Raw genomic sequence first — 25,779 nt, 5'->3', positions numbered from 1 at the left:
TTCATTTGTTTTGTTTCTTAAATTCCAGTGTGAAATTGTATAGTATTGGTCTTTCTCTGATGGACTTATTTCACTTAGCATAATACCCTCTCCAGGTACATCCATGTTCTTGAAAATGGCAAGGTCTCATTTCTTTTTATGGCTGCATTAAATTCCACTGGATATCTATACCATATCTTTTTTTATCCATTCATTTACCAATGGACACTTGGGTTGCTTGCATATCTTGGCTATAGTAAATAATGTTATAATAAACATAGGGTAAATGAATGCTATTTATTTACTCTATTGGGTAATTGGGAGGGGAGGCCATTTTGTATCTAAAATAAATAGTAAAAAAATGTTATAATAAACATAGGGGTGCATATGTCTTTTTGATTTAGTGTTTTCATTTTTTGGGGGTAAATGCACAGTAGTGGAATTACTGGATCCTATTTTAATTTTTTGAGGAACCTCCATCCCGTTTCCCACAATGGCTGCACCATTTTGCAAAACTCGTAGTCTGCATCTTAACTTTTTTTTTTTTTTCTTTTCTAAAGCTAGGCACATCTGTAGGTGGATTTGGAGATGCTTGCAGTGTTAGCGAGTATAAATCTTCCCCCAGCCAACAACTGCTGGCATACTTATGAGGACAAAAATTCTTCAATTCATTTATAGTAAGCCATCTCAGGTAAAACTCACAAAATCTGATGTGTGGTCCTTTACTTTGTTTAAAGAATTTGGAAAAAGGATTTGTTTGGAGGATGATCCTGTGAGAAAAATGACTTGAAATGGGGAAAGATTCCTCTTTGTTTGCCAACTGCAAGTCAAAACCAACCATCAAACAAGCCCTCCCTGCAATGCCTCCAGTGGCGTCTCCCTCCTTTCCTTAGGGTTTTCTCAAATGCAGATTCAGGTGACTGGAGAGATCTGTCCAGAGAAGTCCCTAACAGCTCACAGGGGTGCTGCTGGAGAAGGGAGTTTGGACCAGGTTGGAGTGAGGGGCAGTGGTGGAGGTCAGGTTCAGCTGGACAACCACCACACCCATCCCCTTCGCAGAATCCCAATGGCTGATCACTTCCTCCAAGGGGCATTTGGCTCTAAAGATAACACCATAGTTAACCGCTGCTGTTGATTATGTCTTGCATTTAGATAAAGATGTGAGCGCACTTTGTAAATAATTCTCATTTTATAATGACCCAGCAGTTTACATCCACACCTTCTTTTTCTGACCTGAATGAAAACAGAAAATATCTGCTAGGCTTGGTAAGAATATTTTAGATGCTGCTTCACCTTCACTCTGGGGCCTATATCACAGAATGAATAATTCCAGGGGCCGTTAGCCTTCAGAGGCCCAGGTCATCAACACCAAAACCCTCCTCCCTTTAAAGCATCTTTTAGCTGTAGACAATACACCATGCAGTCCAATTTCCAGAGTGAGAGGTGATGGTGATTTCCCAGAATAATCTTTCTGGACAGAAAAGAATTTAAGAGAGAGGGCTTCTGTCGGTACCTACCTGGCCCATGTCTCCACTCAAGGAAAGCTGGCCTCTGGCCCTGGATGTCTACAGATCAGCATTGGAATAGATTAGATGATCAGATGACTCCTTCCAAGCAGCTCGTTGGCAGGCTGGGCAGTGGACCCGAGGTGGCTCTGCCTGGCTGGGATAAGAGACCCAGTTTAAGTCACTGGAGCTGGGGGATTGGGAGGGGAGGCCATCTTATATCTAAAACCTGCAGACAGAGTTAATATTCCAGAATAGGGACAGTAGAGTCACTAGGAGTCACTGAGTCAGCGGGAGCCTTGACTGTTCTGGACATTCAGGGGGTCAGAAGTTAAAGGCAGAGAAAAAGCCTAGACCTGTGTTTCTTCAGACTTTAATGTGCAAACACATCATCTGCATATCTTGTCAAAATGCCAATTTTGACTTGATAATTTGGGGATGGGCCCGAGACTCTGAATTTCCAAGAAGCTCCCCAGTGACACAGAAGTTGCCGGTTCACAGTCTACACTGGCAACAAGGGTGTAGACAAGCAGTAACTCTCAATATCAGGTTGCACTTTCATCACCTGGGTTGCTTGCAAAAATCCAGTCTCTGGGGGAAGGACATGAGCATCAGTCTCTTAAAGCCCTGGGTGATTCCAACGTGCAACAAAGGCTGAAAATCACTGGGTGACAGGGAGGTTGGTTGGTGGTTGACAAGCTGTGGCTGCTGACCCAGACCCATCTTAGAGTATCCAGAAAAGAGCAGCAAGTTCTCCTTTCCAAGGATGTGACTTCTACATTGTCCATATCTCTAGAACATATGCCTGATTCCATGAGGCATCTGCTTCTATTTCCATCACTTTCAGCCCATGATATCTCTGCCCCTTGCCATATGGAAGCATTCGGAGGGAAAGACAATGACAATGTTCCCTCTCCTTCATCTACAACATGTACAACTGGACTGGAGGGTGTCTGTGTAAGCAGTCCAAAGTCTCATGTGTAGCCATGCTGATTCCCCAGAAGTCTGCATTCATATGACCCCCGCTGGCATTTTATGCAGTGACGTTCTCATAGAAACATCTGTATCTTCTTTCAAGGCAAGTGAAGGAATGCCTCAAGTCATGGCATAAATCTACACATGTTTAAGATTCAACATAGAGTCAGCTTCATGTCTATTTCTGGACACTGCTCAACAGAAGAAAGGGTCTCTAACATCCCAAAACGGAGACAGAGCTCAGAAGTGCAGTCTGAGAACCCAAGACGACATACACGGATTGCTTGAAGCATGAACAAGTTTCTCCAAAATAACCAAGTATTTTCGTCGGTCTGGGGGTAATGGTGCCATGAGAAATGGAAGGAAATGTAAGATAGTGTCTTTTAAAAGCTCCTGTACTGATTATAAAAATGAAGGCCCCTAAGAGGCTTATTGGGAGAGAAAAATAATTTAGTTTGGGGTGAGGCAGAGAGCTCAACTGGTAAGAAATAATTGTGTCCTGATTTCTCAGCACCTAAATCTCAGGATGGATACAGACTCATTAAGACCATAGTCTCTGACATTACACAGATCAGAGACCAAAGCCTGGGGCTTCCTTTATAAGTTTGGGCCACATCAGGTTCCACTTGTGTAAATGAATCTGTCTGTCTGGGGAGGCAGTTGTAAGGATGAACCAAGGCAGTGCTTGGTGCAGAGGAAGTGGTCAGTTGATGGGCACCAATGGTACCCATAGTTTCTGACAGCTTTAAAGAAGGAAAGTGATGAAAACACCACCAAGAAACCTGTTTTAAAGGATGGATGTCTTGGGGTGCATGCATGGCTCTGTCAGCTAAGCGTCTGCCTCTTGGTTTCAGCTCAGGTCATGATCTCAGGGTCCGGGGATCCAGCCCTGTGTTGGGCTCCGTGCTGAGTGCAGAGTCGCTTGTCCCTCTCCCTCCATTCCCCACCCCACATGCTTACGTTACAGGTCACACACACATCTCCAAGTGTGAGCTAAAATGTGAAGAGGATGAGCTTTTGTCTTGCGGCTCCCCAGTAGAAAAAAGAAATTTTAAGATATAGGCAAAAAATAAAACAAAAAAACAAACAGGAGTTCAAAATCAGCCATCAAGATGCCCAAAGAGTTAAGTTTCAAAGAATAAAAATTTCACCCATATATTAGTCCTCCTGCAGGTGAACCATCAAAAACCAAGGTTGAGCCCTTTGTCCATGCAAGAAATTCCCCAAGATCATGGGATTTCAAAGGTTGATCATCACTGGGGCCGGGTGGCCAAATGGGAAAGTCAAGAATGTTTCTTCTTCCAACACAGCAAAGATCTTTGCAATAGTTCAGTAGTTTCTAACTCAAAGGAAATGTGTCTTATTATCCACACCTTCCCTTGATATTTATTTTTTCCTTAGGTGCTTTGAGAGTTTCAGTACAAACTTTCAGATGTGAATATTATAAATTCTTACTATTGTTTATAAACATTAAATGACAACACTTCACTTTGGACTTTTCTACATGTCCTGATAATAAACAAGACAATGACTTTTCTTCATTGACTTTCTAGTTTTTCCTGGAGTTGTCCTATCATTTTTTTTTCTTTCTCTCTAGATATTCTATATTCTCTCTATATTGTAGATGCTATACATATTCTGTATTTCTTTATCATTTTTTTCTTTTTCTATATCGAATTGTCTACTCCTTTCCTGTAGTTTCCCTATCACTTTTCATTTATCCAAAATCTTACAGCATTAACGGTTTTCATTAACACAGATTTTTTAATGACTTAGGGTTGCTTTTCCAGACAATAAAGGGGCAATAGTTACTTTATCAGAGTGGAATGGAGTGAATGAATATCATTATACCTTACCTATGTAAAATCTGTAAAAAGAGCAGGGGACTACGGAAACAAAGTTTACTTTTGCTATTTCTTATTTTATTGAAGTAAGCTAGGAGAACGATGGGTTATCCACATTAATTTACTAAGTGAATTTTATATATATATATATATATATATATATATATATAAAGATTTTATTTATTATTTGACAGAGAGTAGGCAGAGAGGCAGGCGGGGTGGGAGGTGGGAAGCAGGCTCCCTGCTGAGCAGAGAGCCCAACATGGGCTCATCCCAGGACCCTGAGATCATGATGTAAGCCAAAGGCAGAGGTTTAACCCACTGAGACACTCAGGTGCCCTCTACGTGTAGAATATATTTTAAAAATATGTTAAGAACAAAACGAGAAGTAACATTCATGGTGGGAAATTTCTCAATTTCTGTAGGATTACAAATCCCTCTTTCCCTTGAGCAAACAATTCCCACCTAAGAACGTAGCCTAGAGATGTACTTGTATGTGCTCAAAATGCATTAACCAGTAAGCAGGGGGTTCCCGGTCACGTGCTGCATGATGTACAGACCACAGGAGAAGAAAAGGACAAACTGATGTCTCTCAAGACAAGTCTGGGAGGTGGTTTGCAGTTGTGACCCAGGAAGGGGAGGAGGAGCGGAGAGAGGAAGATGGTGGACTTCAAGCAGCCAAGAGCAAGTCAGGGAATTTCCAGGTGATGCTGCACAGCACCAGAGGGCTAAACGAGGACTTTTGGGTAGAGAGGGCAAGGGGGCAGTTGTAGCTCATCTTATAATAACCACTTCTTCCAGTTTCTGTATTTGGTGCTTTGACATCTGGGGCACTGGAGGGACTGTCCTTCCGTGCACAAGCTAATTCCTAGACACAGCACATGACTGGGCGTGCCTTTCAGAGGCAAACCAACCAATTCAGAGGCTGTAACCGACTACCACCTTTATGGAGCTCACACACTCTGGGCAACAATCCAGCTGCCCTAATCATCCCAGAGCCAGGTGCCAGACAACCAGGGACAGCACCTACACTGTCCAGAGCCTAATGCAGGTATTCAAACAAGCCAAACTGAAACCTGCTCAGGCTGCTGGATCCTTCCTGTGGAAACCACAATAGAGGCTTTGCCCACATGGCCCCCTCATTCCCTCTGTCTCCTGACTGACCCTGTGTGGTCTAATTTTAGGGATCACGGAGTATAGAGACTTCTTCCTTCATGTCCATCATTTCTGCATCTGCGTGTCTTACTAGACCTGATTCAAACAAATCTGGGGTCCATTCCAAAATATCCCTGAAAAGAACTTTCAAATAACTAGAGGTCTTGGGAGATTAAAGGGACCTTCATAGCTATAACAGTTCCCTGCCCGAAGAAGAGTAATGTGAACACAGTGGTCCAGAGAACGCAGTTTGGCAGGTGGTGTGTGTAGATGTAGGGGGAAGGGGAGGAAGTTAGTGTCTTAGTTAATTTTTAAGAGTCATCTTGCATGTTTTTTTCTACACAACCAGGCCCATCCAGTAGAAGTCCTGGGTGATGCTACTTATTTCTGCGCCTGCGAACTTATGCTCAGGTTTTTTCTGCTGTGTTCTGTGTAACGCCTAGTACAACGGTAGTACTTGTAAGAGATTCAGCCCCAACAAGATCTGAACATCATGCTTTCCTGTCACGAGAAGCATATATAGTATGTCGGTTTGTGACTGTTCCTGATATCATTTGTCCAGCGTGCTTGCCTCCAAAGATTGGTGGGGCAGATGAGGTCTTGGTGGGGAAGCGAGGTCAGCACTAACCAAGCAGGTTAACTTAAATAGTGTTAAGTGAACTGGCATCCAGGGTTGGATTCCTCTGTCATCTGGCACAGCTGTGAGGAGCTTCTAACTGTTGGCTACATAAATCACCTTCAAGCTACAGCGTGGGGGCTCTGAGTCGAAGCCAGTTGGAAAAGTCAAAGTACAAACAAGAGAAAAATGTAACTGGAGTGTGGGAGCCAGGAACAGGATTTGGTGGGGGTTTCAGAGCTGAGCTCTGAATAGGGAGGAGCTCAGAGCAAAAATAAGATAGAAGCCAGACAAATACATTCCTGAGCAATTTACAAAGCAACCTTGGGGCTTCCTAGGTGGGTGGATTGGTCTGTGGTTGGCTCGAAGTGTCAACGAAGGTAAAGTGAACACTTGTCTTGGGTTGGGTTCCCCTGGGTACACATTCTGAGTGTGCAGGAGGGTTACTGGGGCATGCTCTCAGGATCAACTTTGGAAGGGGTTGAGGGAAGCACATGGGGTAGAGGGAGAAGTTGAACAGTTATAGATGCAGTTGCAAGCAAATCCGAAGCTGATCCCTTAGGTAGTTCTGGAACTGGGGAGGCCATTTAGGGTTGTCCTGAATTAAGGCAAGAGAATTGGATTTTGGTAACTTTTCGGTGGATGTGTGCTACTTTGGGCAGGCAAACGCACTCTTGCCAAAGACAGTTCCTGGGGATGCAGCTGTGAACACCAGGAGCCAACACTCAGGACTCCTGGGGACCCTCAGTTCTGGAGGGGGGATCCCGTGAAAGAGAAGATGGGCACGTGCTATTTTCAGAACTGCGGGTTTTCAGTCAAACTCTTTCCTATTATCTCAAAGTGATTTTAAAAAGATTAAGCTCTGCTGGAGCACATGAACAGACATTTCTGCAAAGAAGACATCCAGGTGGCCAACAGACACATGAAAAAGTGCTTCCACATCACTCGGCATCAGGGAAATACAAATCAAAACCACAAAGAGATACCACCTCACACCAGTCAGAATGGCTAAAGTTAACAAGTCAGGGAATGACAGATGCTGGCGAGGATGCAGAGAAAGGGGAACCCTCCTACACTGTTGGTGGGAATGCAAGCTGGTGCAACCACTCTGGAAAACAGCATGGAGGTTCCTCAAAAAGTTGAAAATAGAGCTACCCTATGACCCAGCAATTACACAACTGGGTATTTATCCTAAAGATACAAATGCAGTGATCCAAAGGGGCACGTGCACCCGAATGTTTATAGCAGCAATGTCCACAATAGCCAAACTGTGGAAAGAACCTAGATGTCCATCAACAGATGAATGGATAAAGAAGATGTGGTATATATATACAATGGAATACTATGCAGCCATCAAAAGAAATGAAATCTTGCTATTTACGACGATGTGGATGGAACTAGAGGGTATTATGCTGAACGAAATAAGTCAATCGGAGAAAGACATCTATCATATGATCTCCCTGATATGAGGAAGTGGAGATGCAACGTGGGGGGTTTGGGGGGTAGGAAAAGAATAAATGAAACAAGATGGGATCGGGAGGGAGACAAACCATAAGTGACTCTTAATCTCACAAAACAAACTGAGGGTTGCCAGGGGGAAGGTTATAGGGAGAGGGTGGTAGGGTTATGGACATTGGGGAGGGTATGTGCTATGGTGAGTGCTGTGACATGTGTAAACCTGGCGATTCACAGACCTGTACCCCTGTGGCTAATAATACATTATATGTTAATTAAAAAAAATGATTAAGCTCTGCTGGACCAGGAAACGAGATGGTCCAAACCTGTCAGTGATGGGTTCTCACAGCTCTTATGAAGAGCCAAGAAATCTACATGTGGTTGGGACAGGAATATGTCATTCTAACAGGTAACTGCTGACCCAGCGAGACCAGGCAGCATGACCACAGTGGACTACACCGGTGTCTGGCTGGGAAGTGGTCTCAGTCAGCAGCAAAATCTGAAAGACCACAGGTGGTCCCTTGAAATGTGCTCAGCAGATACAGTTCACCCGGAATCCCATGCCCTACTTTCCAAACCCCCGGGACTCCGAAGTGTGAGGATTTAAAACAAGACATGTGGAAGCCATGCAGAATAATCACCAGGATTGTCTCTGGTTGCCTCCTGCCCCATCCTCCCCAGCACATACGCAGAAGGACACACACAAGTACAGTACTGTTCTACCGTATCCTTAATTTTACAGATCTCCTGCTGAAGTTTCTGACTAATGGTAAGTTATTTGTTCAGAAAGATTTTATGGCGCTCATAAAATGTCAATTACAGTTTTAAAATAACTTGTAGTTTTTCTGTAACATGATGCTGCCATCTTGGTTCCCAGAGGGTGTATTAAATTCAAGGAGCAATAACAAATCATTTAAGCAATAAATAAATAACCTGAGAGAAGCGTTGTTAAGAGTTAATAGTCTCCCATACACTCAATAGAGGGCGAGGCTCCACTCAATTAAAGTGACCCCGGGAGGGGGAGGGGAGGGGGGAGGGGCAGGGGCCAAACTGCACCCAGTGGTTTTGTTGAAGGTATTCAACCCGCACACATTCATTTCCTTCTTTATGTTGTGTCTTTTCAGCAGGGAGGCTCTCTGCAGTCCCGGGGTCCAGAGAACAATTACGGTACAGTCTCGGAGAACAGAAAGAAAACGGGGGTCATAAATATGTTAAATGGGTGCGTGAGTTTAAGTGGCTTTGTAAACGAAACACGGAAGAAACCTCAGACTAATTAATGAATATGAAGCAGTGGGAAAGCTGGAGGGTTTTGGGGGGACAGTCTTGTGGGGTGAGGATGCGACATTATTTTCCCCCAGGAAGATACACTTATTTATTTTAGAAATCCCCCTTTTTTTTCCCCAAGGTCTCAAAGTGTTTTGGTGTAGAATAGCAGAGGTGGGTGGGAAAAATTTTTAAAGATAAATCTTGTTTAGGTTGTATTTTCTCCAATCGAGTTATAATCTGAGCCTGAAAGAATGATTTCGCAGAATTTTTAAGTGTCGTCCTTGTATTTTGAGAGAGAAACATCAAAAAAGAGGATGAATTACATACTATTCATATCGAGTCTCTCATTCAGATATATAGACTCTTTCTTAGGGAATAGCCTTTGTTAAGTAAATTCCATGTGAGTTGAAGCCAAGATTAAGTTTTTATAATGTGGCATTTCTATGTGTTCTAAAACATTTCAGTCTTTCTGTATGGAGAATTTACTATTTTTTTTCTTTGCCTTCCCCCCCCCCCCCATTTTATTAGCACAAATATCTCTACGGACGTTAAAGTCTGTCTGAATGTCTCAGATGACCCATTTTTGAACCCACAAATGACTTCCTGTGCTTGCCACATGAGGCAAGCCAGTGCTGGTGCTCCGAAAGTGTCCTTGAACTTGGAGGGTGCTCACACCATAAAGGCAAGAGACCAAGGAACAAACAGAGGCCACAACAGAGATGCCAATGGACAAAGGGGCAGGGGACAGAGGAGGGGAGAGAGACAGAGACAGTGGGAAGGAGGGAGGGAGAGGGAGCGAGAGATGGAGAAACTCGGCGGGGGGGGGGGGGGTGATGGGAGAAGTAGACAGTCACAAATAAGGCTATAGAGAGACACCAGGAGAGGAAGAGAAAAAAAGCAAAGAAAAAACAAAAGAACAAAACAAAACTAAACATCCAGAAACAACAGAAAAGTAACTGGCCCAGACTTCCTCGTTTAACTGATTAAATGGGATCTGTGAGCAATGGGTAAGATGAACGGTTGATCTATTTCAGTTGTTCAGATACTAAAATGAGCAAACCCATCTCTTGTTTGGGGCTCTTTCAGTGGTCTTAGTTGCAAGGATAAAGAAAGCCCCTTGTTAGATCATGTCTATATTGACTCAGTCAACACATTTTATTTTTATTGCATGTAAAACTACAGAATCACTGAATTGTAATTCTTAAAAGTACTTCATAAACAACATTCACTCTTCAACAAGTTTTATTAAACATCTACTATAGGACTGAAAGAACGTAAAGGTTTGCGCAAAGAATACAAAAATGTTGAAGAAACGATAACTGTCCCTAAACACTGAGGGAATAGATCCTTAGGCAACTTTGATAAACACATGCCAAACTGAATTCTATGAAGACAAGAACTGAATAGCAAGGGAAAAAATACAGGAAATGTCCCAGGCAAAAACTCAAGAACAGTCTCATGTGGGATACAGACTATGTGTTTTGAGGCCTTTTGGAAATTAGTGTAATCTCCCATAGTTCTATGAAGATGGTTGACTTGCTTTGGGTCTTCAAGGACTGCTGATTCCCCACTGGGTGGAGAGAAGAAAGGGCCACTTGGAGACATTTGATTTATATATCACCCATTTTTATTGCTTAATCTATAGTGACCAATGAAAAGCATAAGTGTAGTTGTATCATGTAATTTGTATGTCTTCCTAAAATTGCATGTTATTGTATCACAAATTTAAGGAAAAGTTACCCAGCCAATCTGAAGGAAATCTTAAGCAAAATGTGATGGTTGGCCCCAGAATACATTTCTCCTTTGCCAGCATTTATACAAACTGCCCAGATCTCATCTCCTTCATGATGGAGTCCTTCTTGTATCAGACTGGAATGGTGTCCTTCTCCTCTGAATACCTATGGGTCCTCTGAGCACGATTTGAGAACACGGTTGTGTGACAGATGGACAAAGCAAGCACAGCAGTGGTTGCCTGGGGCTAGGAGTAGGGGAATCCCTGCCCATGAGCACCAGGGAACTTTTGCAGTGAGGGATGTGCTCTATGATGTACATTGTGGTTATGGCTGCTCATCTCAAAAAGTGTAATAAAATCATTGACTTGTACACTTTCTATGGGTGAAATTTATAATATTTACATTATACTATTGAGGTATAATATTGAGGAGTTGTTTAAAAAAAAAAAAAAAAACAAAAACATGACATCTACCAAGCCAGGCTTATAGTGGTAAACAGGTGTAGGTTTTAGGATTTGGTTGCAGACAGACTCTTTTGGCTTAGTAAACATTTAACAACATCCTTCAATCACACAAAGAAATAGCAATCTTCCATATTTCATGGAACTGAAGAATTTCTTGTTCTAGTTTTTATTTCCTAATTTTGATAAAGATGTGACTATAGAGAAATATTTCTTAACTAAGAGGGAAGCAACATTGTGATCACATGACAAGTGGAAATCAATGACTCCCTACTGTGGGGCCTCCATCAGGGGTGGTGGGACCCGCCGTGATGGAGAGAGGCATGCCCCCCCTCAGTTGGCCAGCCACCCCGCAGCTCTCCTGGTTGATACCATGGGACAGTGTCAGTCCAATGTTGCCAGATTTTCTATTTGTCCAAGAGAACTTTATAATAAAATCTGATTTTTAAAATGACCAATCATACTTTTTTTAAGATTTTATTTATTTATTTGGCAGACAGAGATCACAAGTAGGCAGAGAGGCAGGCAGAGAGAGAGAGGAGGAAGCAGGCTCCCTGCTGAACAGAGAGCCTGACGTGGGGCATGATCCTAGGACCCTGAAATCATGACTTGAGCCAAAGGCAGAGGCTTTAACCCACTGAGCCACCCAGGTGCCCCAACCAATCAGACTTTTCAAATAAAACATTGTGTGGTCCAAACCGAATGAGATCAATTCAATAGCTGGACTGAGGGTTTGAAGGCTCTGCTTTGTAGTCAGAACCTTAAGATTCAGTGCTTAATTGTAGATTTCCCAGTTTTGTTCAGTTATTTTATGGGGGCTAATTTTGACTTCCCAGCTTTTTTATAGTTCCTGGAACTAGGAGTTGGGATAAGAGGTTGGGGCCTGATAAATGCATACTGTGTGTGTGTGTGTGTGTGTGTGTGTGTGTGTGTGTGTGTACTGGTCTTCGCACAATGCCAAGCTCTGTGCCCAGTACATTTCACAAATGCATAGGCATTGTTGTTGCTTTTGTTAACATGATAGCTCAAATATGCATAGTACTTCACCAATCTAGTAAGACAGAGGGTGGACATAAACTTAAGTCTAACTTGACATTTCTTAAAGTGATAAACAATGACTCCTCAGATATTCCTGGGCAAGACTTACTCTATAGAGAAGTAAGAATAAGATTTCTGGCCCTATAGTAGACCATCACATTATTCCAGAAATGTGGCCGAGACTAGACCGATTCTTACCATATACCTTCCTCTTTTAAGCACACATAAAGGGTGTGCTCCCCAGTCTCCTTTATAGTTCGTTTCAAGCCATTATTAGATTGCATTTCAGGCAATAGAATGTAAGCAGATGTTAGGGACACTATTTCTAGGACTGGCCACTGAAATCCCCTGCATGAACTTTTAAACATCCTCTATTTCCACATTCCAGCATTTGTGGAAGCTATATGTTGTGGATGGAGTCATGGAGAGAAGAAGGAGCCTGGGTCCCTGAGTCACAGCTTGGAGGACAGCCACAGAGAAGGGTCATCCGAACCAGCATCAGATGGGAACACATAAGAAATAATCATATTTGTGTTAAGCCACTGAGATTTGACGTTTGTTTGTTACAGCGATCAGCATTACGAATTCTGATGGATACTTACAACTTGTCTTTTCAGAGATGGTCTAGAAAACAACGGATGACACAAGTCGGTGTTCAGATCCTTCAATGTACTTAGTAACAACAGATTACTAAATAATCATATGAGTCTTGTAGTTAGCAAAACTCCTTCACACACTGTTTTCTTTAAGACACTCGAGACAACCAGTTACAGTACAGAGTGGGGCTTATTATCACTGGTATAGATTAAGACACAGAAGTGCAGACAGAGTGAAGAAGCTGAGATTTAAACAAGACTACCTTGAATCTTCATTTTATCCTCTGGCCATCTACCACGGTTTCTGTTTAGCAGAGAATTCTCAAAGAGGTAGAAATGATGCTTAATTTTGTTATCCATTTCTTTTCTCATATTCATATTTCAACTTAATATTTATACCCAATCTCCATGCCAAAGCCTTCAGCAAGGCCTAGATTCTTGGCCTATGGTTAATGATTTTTCCTTTAGTTAGATTTCTTTAAAAACAGAAAAGAGTTGTACCACCTTATCTACTCCATATTATGATTAATGACATAGAGAAATTCGGAACATTCCAGTGCAATGCATCTCCTGGAAAAATAAAGAATTGATCAAAAACTTTTATCCAGGGGCGCCTGGGTGGCTCAGTGGGTTAAAACCTCTGCCTTCAGCTCAGGTCATGATCCCAAGGTCCTGGGATCGAGCCCTGCATCGGGCTCTCTGCTCAGCAGGGAGCCTGCTTCCTCCTCTCATAGTCTATGCCTGCCTCTCTGCCTACTTGTGATCTCTGTCTGTCAAATAAATAAAATCTTAAAAAAAAAAAACTTTTATCCATAAGTAAAATACATAGTGTATAATACATAACTCGCCAAATTTTTTATAACTTTTTTCTCAGTTGGTGTTGTACTGACAGAAACTTTTATTAAGGCAAAAATTAAAAATATTCCATGAGGATAAAAAAAAAAGTTAAAACACCCTCAAAACAGTGTTTCACAAAAGACAACAAATGAACTATCAGAAATGAACGAGCTCGGGCAATTTCCAATTTTTAATACCCATCACCCTGTCCTCAAAGGTCTCAGTCAATGCAAAGCTTTCTTTGCATCTCTCATTCTGAGATAACACACTTAAAATCCATATGATTTTATTTTTTCACCATGGTCCTAAGCATAGCCTACTGTGTACTGGACTGCAGTGGTTTCCGTCCGGGGGTTATTTTGAAGGAAACAACTAGGAAACAGTTGGCAAAGTCTGGTGCCCAGGACCTCCTTAATAAATGTGTGACCTACGCATTTGCATGGGGCTGTATGTTCAGAAGGGCTCTGCTCCTGGTTTAATGCTCTGTTGCCACCGTTTACAATTGCTAAGAATTTTATCTTTGAACTTGTATTTTGTATGTGAAATCTAAGCGGACAATGGAGCTTGTGTGTGAGCAGAATGGATACGTGCAGAATGTGTGGATGCCTGGCACCCCGTTCAATACAGCATTTGAGATGCCCTCTGAACACAGAATTCCGGTGAGCCTCCCTTGAGTAGGATTCAACCAGACTTCAAGGTAGTACAAGTTCTGCGTGCTTCACCTATGGCTGAGTAAGCAGGGGCGTCCCCAGGATACCACACTTTCTGTTTGAACCAGAACTTGCCTTGGGTCTTGCCGAAAGAAGTCAATGGCATTCTAAGAAATGCAAATGACCAAGAAATCCCATCATATCCTTTCTTGTTCATGTTACTTCCCTGGGTTAGCCCACCACTTGGACTGCAAATGATGATGTAGAAAGAAAGGAAAAGCTAGAATATCTCCTAGCTCCTTTCCTTTCTGACCTTCCTTCCTGGGCAAGGAGCTGAAGGTAGAGTGTGAGTAAAATGTGTGCATATTTTGTGCAGTGCAGTCACTATTCTGGGAGGGGGGGGGCGAAATACGAGTTGTGTAATTTCAGTGATTCTGCATATGATTATAAAGGCTCCTATATTTGCATTAAAAGTGGTATTCTGCAATATAAACAGTGAAATTCATGTTAATAAATTAAAGCTTTAATTTTTCTTGTTAGAATGGCACTGAATAGCAAAGTTTTAAAAGCATCATGGCGGGAACCCTTGGATGGCTCAGTCAGTTGAGTGTCTTCCTTCAGCTCAGGTCATGATCCTGAAGTCCTGGGATTGAGCCCCACATCAGGCTCCCTGCTCAATGGGGAGTCTGCTTCTCCCTTTCTCTCTGCCCCTCCTCCTGTTCGTGTGTGCTCTCTCTCTGTCTCTCAAATGAATAAATTAAATCTTAAAAAAAATAAAGCGTCATGACAGAGACGAGAAAGACTATGGAAGAAAAGAAAAATCAGCATATTTTAGTACCTTTGATGCCACATTTTCCCTGCTCTTTGAATAAGGGACCCACATTTTCCTTTGCACGGGGCCCTGTGAATTACGTAGCAGGCATTAATGGAGACATTTGTGATTGTCACAAGCGGACGGGGGAGATGCTACTGGCATCTAGTGGGTAGAAGCCAGGCATGTGACAGAGCACCTTGCAACGCACAAGACAGCCACCCGTGACAGAGAATTATCTGACCTGTAAGGTCAATAGTGCCAAGGTTGAGAAACCCTGCAGCCTTTGGGTCCACTTAAAACTTCCCCAACTAGCTCTCAAATCTCTTTGAATCAAGAAGCATCTCTTCTCTTTCTAACTCATGTTAGTGAGTTTTATATATATATACATAGATATGTATATATATATATACACACATATACATATATAAAATGTATATATATATGTGTATATATATACACACACACACATATATATATATAAAATGTATACTTTCTGGCACAAGTGGTGGAATTTAATAGAAAATGATCGCTAAATACTTGCTTTGTTAAAGAGGTAAAAAGACTAATCTCTCAATCTTCTTTGTTGCTCTCACAATCCTTATTATACGGACTTCTTAAACAGCTCAGACAGTTTGCAAACAGCTTGCAAGGATCGAGTCAGTGGCAGAACCGGAAACGGTAGCATACACCCCGACCTTCACAACACCGCGGGTTTGTAACTTCCCTCAACATTGTGGTGTACATAGGGAGGCATACCTTAGAATGGAAAGACCCTGCTGCTACACTTAAGAGGCAAGAATAAGGGAAAGGAAATATTAACTTCATTTTTTACTTACAGGCACTGATATGGGCACTTTATATTTAATCATTTGTTATAAAGAGTTATCATTCATCCCATTTCCCAGGTGAGCACATCAAGGCTCGGTGACAGGAAGCAACTTCTCCACGTTTATGTACCTAAAGAACGCTGACCGAGCCAAAAATCAAACACAGGTCCGCCTGACTGGAACACAGGAACCAGTCCTCCCGGCGGCCACACTTGGCCTTGAAGGGTGAGACGATGAACCCCAAGTGGAACTGCACTCCCACGGCACAGCTCTGACACGCCCCTTTCACAAGCGGGTCATGTATCCTATCCAAATCAGCACAATTCGAGAACGGAAGGGGGATTACTGATCAGTATTTGGGACCACTGGTGTTCACCATGACTGCTCCTGAAATGTGGGGACCTCCGTGGCCAGTCTGCTCTGGGATGAACCCCGCTGAGGGGACCCGTGGCAGCAGAGGGCAGGTAGCCTGCTCAGCACCTGCCTCCCCACAGCGCCGGCTGACGACATTTACTTGCCAGAAGGAAGTAAAAACAGAAAGTGAAGCATGGAAGGTGAAAAGCACATGAGGCATTTTATAATCCACCGTAAGAGAAGTACAGGTCCCACATTTTTCGCTTCAAAAGCCTTAGTCAAAAAAATTCAGGGGCAGCCCTGTTGTCCTAAAACGTACACCTCTTAGTAGATGTCAAATGCAACCGTTTCTCTTCCGCTGGAGAATGCTCATACAGACGTGTGTCCGGTTCCCCTCCCCTCCCTGTGTCTCTGGCTGTGTACTGGTGTCCGAGATTAAAGTGAGTGCGTGAGAAAAGATTCAGAATCAAACAACCTGGGAAAGACGTAAAGCTGATATTCTGGGTTTGTGTCATAGCCATGGTATGCTGACTAAATAGACTATGATCAAAAGAACCATAGCTCTTTTTTTCCAAAAACTTCATCTCTCTTCCTCCTCCGAATAAAATACATGCAAATCGGACATGGGTTCCTGGAAGGAACTGGGGGAAAGGGAGCCACATGGCTCTTGGGGGACCGCCGAAGGTTCAAATCCAGGGCAGGAATCCAGCCCCTCACCATGGGTTCATTTGGATACCCCCTGCTGTAGCTGACACTCTACTCACCCCCCGTCCCCCCCACCCCTGCAAAGTTCTGCTGGCCACGAGCCAGAATCCAGAAGTATGAATCTAAATTTGATGGTAGGCACACAGAGTCGTTCCCATTCATGAAGATTCATCACAGCAAAGCCTAGGAAGTTAGGATACAGAGCACAGTCCCTTCACGTGTCCTGTTTTCATACACTGGGTCAGTGACCCTCACATGGCTGGATTTGCCATTTCATGCGTGAGAGGCTGCTGGCTCGCAGTTGTGTCTCCTTCCCCGGGCTGAGGACGGCAGTGGGTCAGAGACCTACTCTTTTGTCTCAGCTCACACAGACTCCTAGCAGCAGACCCTGTAGTTCACGCTTGCTCACTTCTGGAGTCCTGCCAAGCCTCCCACTAAGGAAATGACGGCATTTAATTGGCGGGGGGGAGCACCTTGCAGTACATGAAAAAGACGGGTGAAATGGGAAAAATTAATTCATTGCTATGTCATAGGTGTAAAACACTTTAAATCTGTAGAGGTTGTCATTTAGTTTAAAAAAAAAAAAAGAGTTGCTTCTTCGGCAACATGGAAGTGGGAAAGCCATTGCAATAAACCTCTGAGCTTTGCCCTATTAAAAATGTCAGACCAATAAATCACATTTTTAATGACCGAGGAGGGGGAGATCAATAAGCTTGGGGAAGCCATCTGTAGAAGCATCATATGGTGTTATTTAATGCAAGCTCACCAAGGTGGCAAATATGTCACAGCAGTCCAAAGTTCAATGTTAAGATCCAAATTAGAGCATTAAGGTTGTATTCCCTTTCAGGCCGGAAGTCTTGGTTTCAACTCTCCTCATTTTAGGGGCTATTTGGTCTTTCAGATTCTGTGTGTATTTAAAAATAAATGGTCCTCTGCCTTTCCAATCGTTTTCTATCTTCAGAATCTCCAAAATGTTAAAAAAAAAAAAAAAAAGAAGTCTGCTCCAGTAATCATTAAAAAGCGTTCCCAAAATTCGGCAATAATTTAGTATATTGAAACAACAACAGGAAGTGGAATTAAACGAAAGGGTGAAATTTACTGTGGAGACAATGAAGGTGAGAGTGTCCTCAAATAGTTCTGCAGGCTTCAGTGCTGGAGAAGATCAAAACTGTCACAGCCGAAGAAAACTAGATCCCATAAAAGAAATAATCCTAGTCTTCGAATTACTCCGAGTGGCTTTTTCTTCTCTCTTCCTCCCACCTCGCTTCCCCTGAGTTACAAATGTATTCATAGACATTCTCACTGGGCTGGGGGGGGAGCTCAATCCCACACATCTTTTATATGTTATTCAGTTTGGTAAAAGTTTCAAAATTGCCTTATTTAATGAGTTTCTCTTCACGAGTACAAAAGATATAAATAAGGCGCAGTGATGGGCAGGCAGTAAAGGGAGCTCTTTTGAGGTCTTGGCGAAACTGGTTAGCTGGGCTTGAAGACCACTTCTGATGCTCATTCTAAAAGAAATATTTTAAGCAAACCATAAAAGTGGGCTTGACCCTTCCATGGGCCCATCATAAATCAATTGTTAAAGCAAGGGTGAAAACTGGGAAGGAGGTCAGAGGTGGGAGAGAGGTCACAGAGAAAGGACAGTGTGAGAACCAGAGGGGAAATGGGGCAATCTTTGGGCTGAGTAGTGTCATTAGTTCAGAATGACGTTCCTTGTAACTGTACACTAATGAAATTAGAGACTTATGAAAAATGCCCACAGCAGAACTTAAAACCTATGGTTGTTTTACATAGAAAGTCTGTCTGTTCAGCAAAAGGTAGAATGAAACTTAGTTCAAAGTAAGTAATCAACTCACTCTGTCTCCAAGTCCTTCGGAAAGTTTCTCCAAACAGGAACTGTTCTCTTTTTATCAGCAGAGGAACTAGATTTTAAAAGACGCAAAGCATAATCAGACATAAATACCTCATTCATGGTATCTCTAGTCTGCCATTTTTGCCATTTTCTGAGAAAGACAGCCTTTGACTTTTTGCCAAATTGATCTTACAGTCACAAAGAGAGCTTCGCAATGACCCCTTCGCTAAGAGAGAACATTGAATGATGAGTTAGTTTGTTGACTAATCTACAGATTTTTTTTCTTTTAACTTGCATTTGTAGAAAAATTTGGACGGGAGGTAGAGTTTGAATGATGTATATCTCTCATCATTTGTTTCCACCGGGTGGAATCAAGTTTGAAGTTCAGACAATTAAAGTGATTCACATTTAAATGAAAGGTGGCTTGATTGATTTGTAACGACACAATTTATTTGGTAATAATGACATTCCTTGAGTTTGGCCAGGAAAACAAAGGTTGATTTATCTCCTAATAACAAAGACAAATGGTCCTTCTGCTCAGGCCTCGTCCTCATGCTCAGGCGCTCAGGCCAGGCTGCAAGTGGCCTCTGGTCTATTCTCCCTTCTACTAAAGGAGATTTCTAGACAGAATCTTTCAGAAACGTGCATCCTGACGGTCCCAATAAGGGAAACGAGGTAGCTGTATGCTTGGAAGTTTTAAAGAGCCACATGCTAATTTTTTCTACTTGTAATTTTACAACTTCGTACTGAAAACAAAGGGTCATGTCAGAACAATTCTACATCTCATGCAAAACACCTAACATTGACATTTGTAAAGATACAGCTGTAGTCAATGTATGTTCTGAGACAAATCTTAGAGGACTCAGATAAATGGGGGTCAATATTATGATAGTATCATTATTATAATGACATTGCTCATATTTTTAGGGATGTTATTCTTAAAAATGATCCAATATTTTATGCCGGTGGTTTGCTTTGAACATGATTTTTAAAATGCAAATGTAAGTGGAAAAACTGAGGAATGTCCACCTATTGTAATAAGGAATAACAAAAATAATACAAGGGGAAACGGATTAATAAAACCGATTTTGAGCAAATATGTATTTTCTATTTTTATGTGGTAAAAATCACAGTATTAAGCTTTTTTTAAAAAAGCAATGCATTATTTTTAAGAAGTCTCAGTAGTCTGATTTTTATTTATTTGACAGAGAGAGATCACAAGTAGGCGGAGAGGCAAAGAGAGATTAGGGGGAGGGGAGCAGGCTCCCTGCCGAGCAGAGAGCCCGATGTGGGGCTCGATCCCAGGACCCTGAGATCATGACCTGAGCAGAAGGCAGAGGCTTAAACCACTGAGCCACTCAGGCACCCCAGTATTAAGCTTTTAAAAATATGTTTCCTATTTCCTTTTACTTCTTAAATTGAGACACAATTGACATATAACATTATATCAGTTTCAGGTGTACAAGGTAATGATTGGTTGGATCTTCACATATGTTGTGAAATGATCACCACAATGTTTAGTTAATATCCATCACCCCACATAGTTACAGTTTTTCTCCTTGAGAGAAATTGTAAGATCGACTCTGTTAGCAACTTTCAAATATGGAATTACAGTAGTACTAGCTACAGTTAGTATGCAGCACGTTACATCCCCAGGACTTACTCATTTTATAACTAGAAGTTTGCACCCTTCCGCCCCCCTTTACTCATTTCACTCACTCCACCCACTATTTTATTTTAATATGTTTTTAAATATTCCAAGAACAGCAGGGTTACTGGGCATTTTTAAGAAATAGACTCCTTGAGTGACTTACAGAATCTTCTGGGACCTGCTGGGCAGAGCGAACCTCCACCATGTGAGGGAGACCCTGGCTGGGGAAAGAGGTCAAAGGAAAGTAAGTCGGAGCGCTGTCCCAGTGTCATTTTCCAAGACCTTTTTCCTGAGTAGGAAAAATGCAGTAATACGAAAGTTAAAGAAGAGTGTATAACCTCATCTTTGTTCCTTTCTGAAAACAGAAAACTTTTCCATTTGGACCTGAAAGGAAGCTGAGAAATGCTGCAGGTAGCTGTACCCAAGAGCTGATGGAAGAACTAAGGGGGCACATAGCTCTTTGCATGACAGCATTCACTCCTTCAACAGACGTGTCCTTACTGGGCACCTGCCCTGCTCGCCAGCTTAACATCGTGCAGTGAAGAAGGCAGGCTAGGACTTTACCTTTCTACAGCTCTGTTCTAATGGAAAGGGTGGAGGACAGATAATTAGAAGGTAAGCCAAAGGGAGGCTTCCTGACAGTGATAGGTGCTAAGTAGGCAGTAAATAGAGCAGTACGATAGAGGGGAGAAGAGCAAAAGGTCAGATGTGTACAGACAGGTGACCCACACGTGAAGTTGGCAAGGGGATACTGTAGAGGGCAGCCTGCTACTTAGCACAAACCAATGCAAAAAAAAAAAATTTTTTTTTAAGTTTTAAAAAGTCAGAGGGAAACAAAATAAAATAAAAATAAAAAGTCAGAGAGGTTCAGGGTATGATAAACACCTGCATATCTAAAATTCACAGTTAATACATGCTAGCATATTGTCATTTAGGCTTTGATTTATTTTTAATGAAAGAAATGATACTATCACAGCTGAAGTCTCTCTCTTTTTTATCTGCCTCTCTACTCCATTTCCCTTCCCTTCATCCCTCCCTCCCTGCTGGAGGCGTGTCCCTGTCATGACTTCCTGTGTCGTTCCTCCAGCCACGTTGTTACTCCATGTCTAGGCATCAAAGAATAGCATTGTTTTGGGTTTTTTCAGTGAATATATAAACTGCATCATTCTGTATCTAAGATTCTGTTATTTGCTTTTTATTCAGCATTGTTTTTTGAGAAGCAACATTTATAAATCAAATTCATTCATTTTGGTGTCCATACAGTATCCCCTCATATATCAAGATTTATTCACCCATGACGGTGTGTATCAATGGACATTTGGATTTTTGAGAGATTTTACTATCGCATGCCATGTTCCACTAAACACTTTTATGCTGCGTCTCCTTGACACAAAAGTTTCTTTAGGAAATATAACTAGAGGGGCACCTGGGTGGCTCAGGTGTTAAGCGTCTGCCTTTGGTTCAGGTCACCCTAGGGTCCTGGGATCGAGCCTAGCATCAGGCTCCTTGCTCAGCAGGAAGCCTACTTCCCCCTCTCCCACTCCCCCTGCTTGGGTTTCTCTCTTGCTGTGTCTCTCTCTGTCAAATAAGTAAATAAAATCTTAAAAAAAAAAAAAAAAAAGGAAATGTAACTAGAAGTAGAATTGCCAAGCGGGGTGGGTAGGAGGTGTGTGAGCACTGAGTATTTCAGATACTGCCAAATTGCTTTCCAAAGTGGTCACACACACTTATAGTCACATGAAGAACGTGAAGGTCCTCCTTGACCCCATCCTTGCCAATATCTGGTATTGTAGACCATATTGTTACCACATGATATCTCCTTTCTCACATGGGCATATACAATATTTTTTCTTTGGTCACTGGTGAAGTAAAACAAATTTTCATATGTTAATTGGCTATTTGCTTTTCCTATTTTGTAAACGCATTGCTTTTATCCTTTGTTGGATTTTCTAGTGGGTTTTACGTTTTTGCTTATTGATTTGTGAAACGTGTTTATATGGTAGATTCTGACATACATGCACATAAATATATACATCTGTATATATAAGCATTTATCTCATATATATACTAATATATATTCAGTAAGGTGAACAACCACAAAATTAATACACATTAACTTTAAAAATTAATAGCATTAATTCATATATAGAGATAACTAGTTGGAAGATGTAATGACAGCCTAATTTACAAAGTTCATAAGCATACAAAATGCTTAGCAATATCTTTATTGAAAAATATAAAGAAGTGTTAAAATGCTACTATGTACCTAAATTAGTGAAAAGACTTTTCAAGTCCCTGGAGAATAAACTAACATCATAAAGATGTAAATCCTTCCTAAATTAATCTAATAAATTAATATAATTCTTTTAAAAATCCTAGCAGCATTTTTCATGGAACTTGACACAAAATCCACGTATTGGAGTAAAAATATTCAAGGAGAATTAAGGCAAGGAGTGTGTCCTACAAGGAGACCAAAATTATTTAAAACTTGCAGTAAAGGTAACCATGTGCAATGGCACAGAAATATACAAATAATCATTCTTTCTCATGTGTCTTTTTTAAAACTTGAGATATAATTGACATACACATTATAGTAGTTTCAGGGGTACAACACAATGATCGGATATTTTTATATATTGTGAAATAATCACCACAATAAACCTAGTTAACATCTGTCACCATTCATAGTTATAAAAATTTTTTTATCGTAGCTTGACAAATTTCTGTTATTAAAATATTCCTCTATTGTTATTTCTTCCCCCAGATAATTTTTAATTTTTCTATTTTTAATTTTTAATGACTAATTCTACTTTAAGAGGGAAAATAAGCATAACAGTCCTGCTGATGTTTTAAAGCCTCTAAGACAAGATATCTGATACCTTAATCCAAAGAGAAACCATTTCCTTCTGGCTGACTCAAGAAACACAGGAGAAATTAAGTAGGTTCTCTGGGCCACCTGATTTCCTTGCATACAACAGCAAATTGTACCTGAAGGTATTACACTCCTAAAAGTGTTTAATGTTAGAATTTGAAGAAACCAAAGTGATCCTTTAGAGCGTGTAACTCATTTAACAAAAGAAGAAACTGACCTTCCGAACCCAAGGGAAACAAAATTAACAGCATTTGTCAGTAAGGTCCTCCTCAGATGGAAAATACCAGCGGCCAGAAGGAATCTTTAAGGAGCCCCCAGGATGAAATCACAGCAGGCATGACTGTGCCAGCAAACGCTGCTGGAGACAGGTGGAGACCGGGAGACAAAATTCATGAGCATTGCAGGGAGCCTGGCGCTCTACCTGAACCAGCTGTATCTGCCTGTGCCCCCATCTTTCCAGCCAACTTCACCCTTGCGAGGCAGAAGCTGGTCTCTTTTCAAACTGTGATTCTCCTTGAAATGCTTTCAGAGCACTTTTACTCATCCTCCCCCGTATACCACACTGTGCTTTTTAAAATTAGTCAAGTCAAATGACAAGTGCTCCAACCAGAAGCCACCACGTGGTTCTTCATTTGCATATGATCATAATTTAATCAGATTCTATTCACTTACTGAGATGTAAGAGTTACCAGGGAGTTTTAAAAAATACCCTGGGGATTATTTTTTTTTTTAAGTCATCTCATGGTTATCTATTCTAGGAAGTAGGTGTTACAATCTCTTTTTAACTGACATTAAGCTGAGGCTCAGGAGGGCAAGTCACTTTCCCAAGGACACAGGGAGGGAGAGCAGAGACAGAACTCCCATCCATGTCTAGCAGACTCTAACCCTACGCTTGCCATCTTGTGTGATGCCAACTGTCAACTCAATTACATTGACTCTCGACTTACTTGGAGAGTCGCAGCATACTGTGACTTGGAGTTCTGTGAAACTGGGATTCCAAAGAAATATACGATGTAATTACCAAGAATCCAGAACAGGTCACTCTCTGGCCATGATGGATGGCCAGAGGATTGCCAAGCCTCCTGAACTGTACATTTCACTATATCTTTAGAGGATGTTAATAGAACTTCATTTGCTTCTATGTAACTTCAAGAAATTCATGTGCTGACGTCAATACATTCCCGGTGATCATTGGATTCAGCAGCACACATGGGAATAAAACAGGAATGTGTTGGTAGTAAGGATCAGTAGCTTGAAAAATACGGTAGTGACATAGTGATAAGGTCATCTTCAACTTCATTCTTCTCATTCACTTGGCCCCTGGACTCTAACACCTCCCCCATTCTTTGATCGTATGAAGCTCCTTCTTGCCCCAAGAGGCATTTACTCTTCACTCTGCCTTAAAACCTGAGCCTACCAGGTTTTGCATGCCTGCTTTTTCCTTTCAGTCTTGAATCAAACATTGGCATCTCAGGAAAGCCTGCTCGGATCACCTATCACCAGGACTCCGAAATTTCACTCTTTCAAATCCCTCAGTTTGTTTCTTTCAGTTTTCTCAATTTGGAATGATCCTATTGACTTATTTTCTTGAGTTTGGAGATCCTTCCTGTTCGTTGTTGAATCTCTAGCACCCAGAATAAAGCCTAGAAAATGACGGTAATTCAGTAAATAGTTATCAAATGACTCCTTGAGTGAATGAGGGATCTTGAAATCCAAACAGGGAAAATGATCAGAAAACTCTTTTCAGCTACGTTTCCTAAAAGAGATTTAACAATGGAAATGGGGCACCAATCATACTTTTATTCTGTTCCAAAGCCCTGGTCTGTAAATACTGACTGCAGAGGCAAAACAAACCCGAGGCTTGACTCCCTCAGGGTTTGCATTCCCAGCTCAGAAAACCTCCTCATGTGAGCACAACCAGGGCTCTCCAGACCCTCCTCCCTCCACTCCTCCGGCGTGTGTTCTGGGGCTGCAAAGGTTGCTATTTACTGGGTTTTGTCCAGCCAACACAAAGTAAATATTTTCAGTTCCTGAACGCTGGTGAGGGCCGGGGAGAGATCAAATGGCAGCCTGGGGATCAACTCGCCTCGTGCAGCCGCGGGCTGGGTGTGTGTGCGTCCGGAGCCCTGGATTTGGAACCCATGGGGAGGGCGGAGTTCTCCGGCAGCTTTGCCACACGCGGGAAGAGCTTGGCAGCTCTAAGAGACAGCCGCAGCAACAACGCATCAAGTGGCAGGTGGTGTCAGGTCCACGCATTCTCCAGGGCTTGTAAATATCCCCAGACACGCAGGGAAGTCCGCGTATTAGAGAAGTGCGGAGCAGGGGGGATGGGTGGGGAAAATACCCGGCGAATCAGGTAGAAGGGTAAATAGTTCTGCTGGGTGATCATTAAAGGCAACAAAGCCTTGGCAGTCCTCAGTTCAAGTGCTCAAAAACCACGCTTACCTGTAAATAAAAATCTTTGGAGACCATCCGTGTTGTCTTCTCCAGGATTCTGGCATCTGATTGGACACTTGGAGAGCAATCCGAACTAAAGCCCCTCTGAGGCTCACAGACTCACATCGCTCTTCTGGTTCAGGGTCGGTGGCAGC

At 42.0% G+C, this 25,779-nt stretch overlaps 1 long non-coding RNA gene across 1 annotated transcript; it reads right to left on the bottom strand.

Annotated features, from left to right (window-relative positions):
* Positions 1-533: 533 nt before the first annotated feature.
* LOC308353743 lies at positions 534-25,773 on the bottom strand. Its single transcript, XR_013967807.1, has 3 exons — positions 25,634-25,773; positions 18,670-18,735; positions 534-1,641 (listed from the first exon to the last, which is right to left on the bottom strand). It is a non-coding gene; the product is annotated as an uncharacterized lncRNA (long non-coding RNA).
* Positions 25,774-25,779: the final 6 nt, after the last annotated feature.

The sequence above is a fragment of the Martes martes genome, assembly GCF_963455335.1.
Source record: "Martes martes genome assembly, chromosome: 12".
Lineage (NCBI taxonomy): Eukaryota > Metazoa > Chordata > Mammalia > Carnivora > Mustelidae > Martes > Martes martes.
Note: the sequence above shows the minus strand (reverse complement) of the source record. Positions and strands in the feature narration are given on the sequence as shown.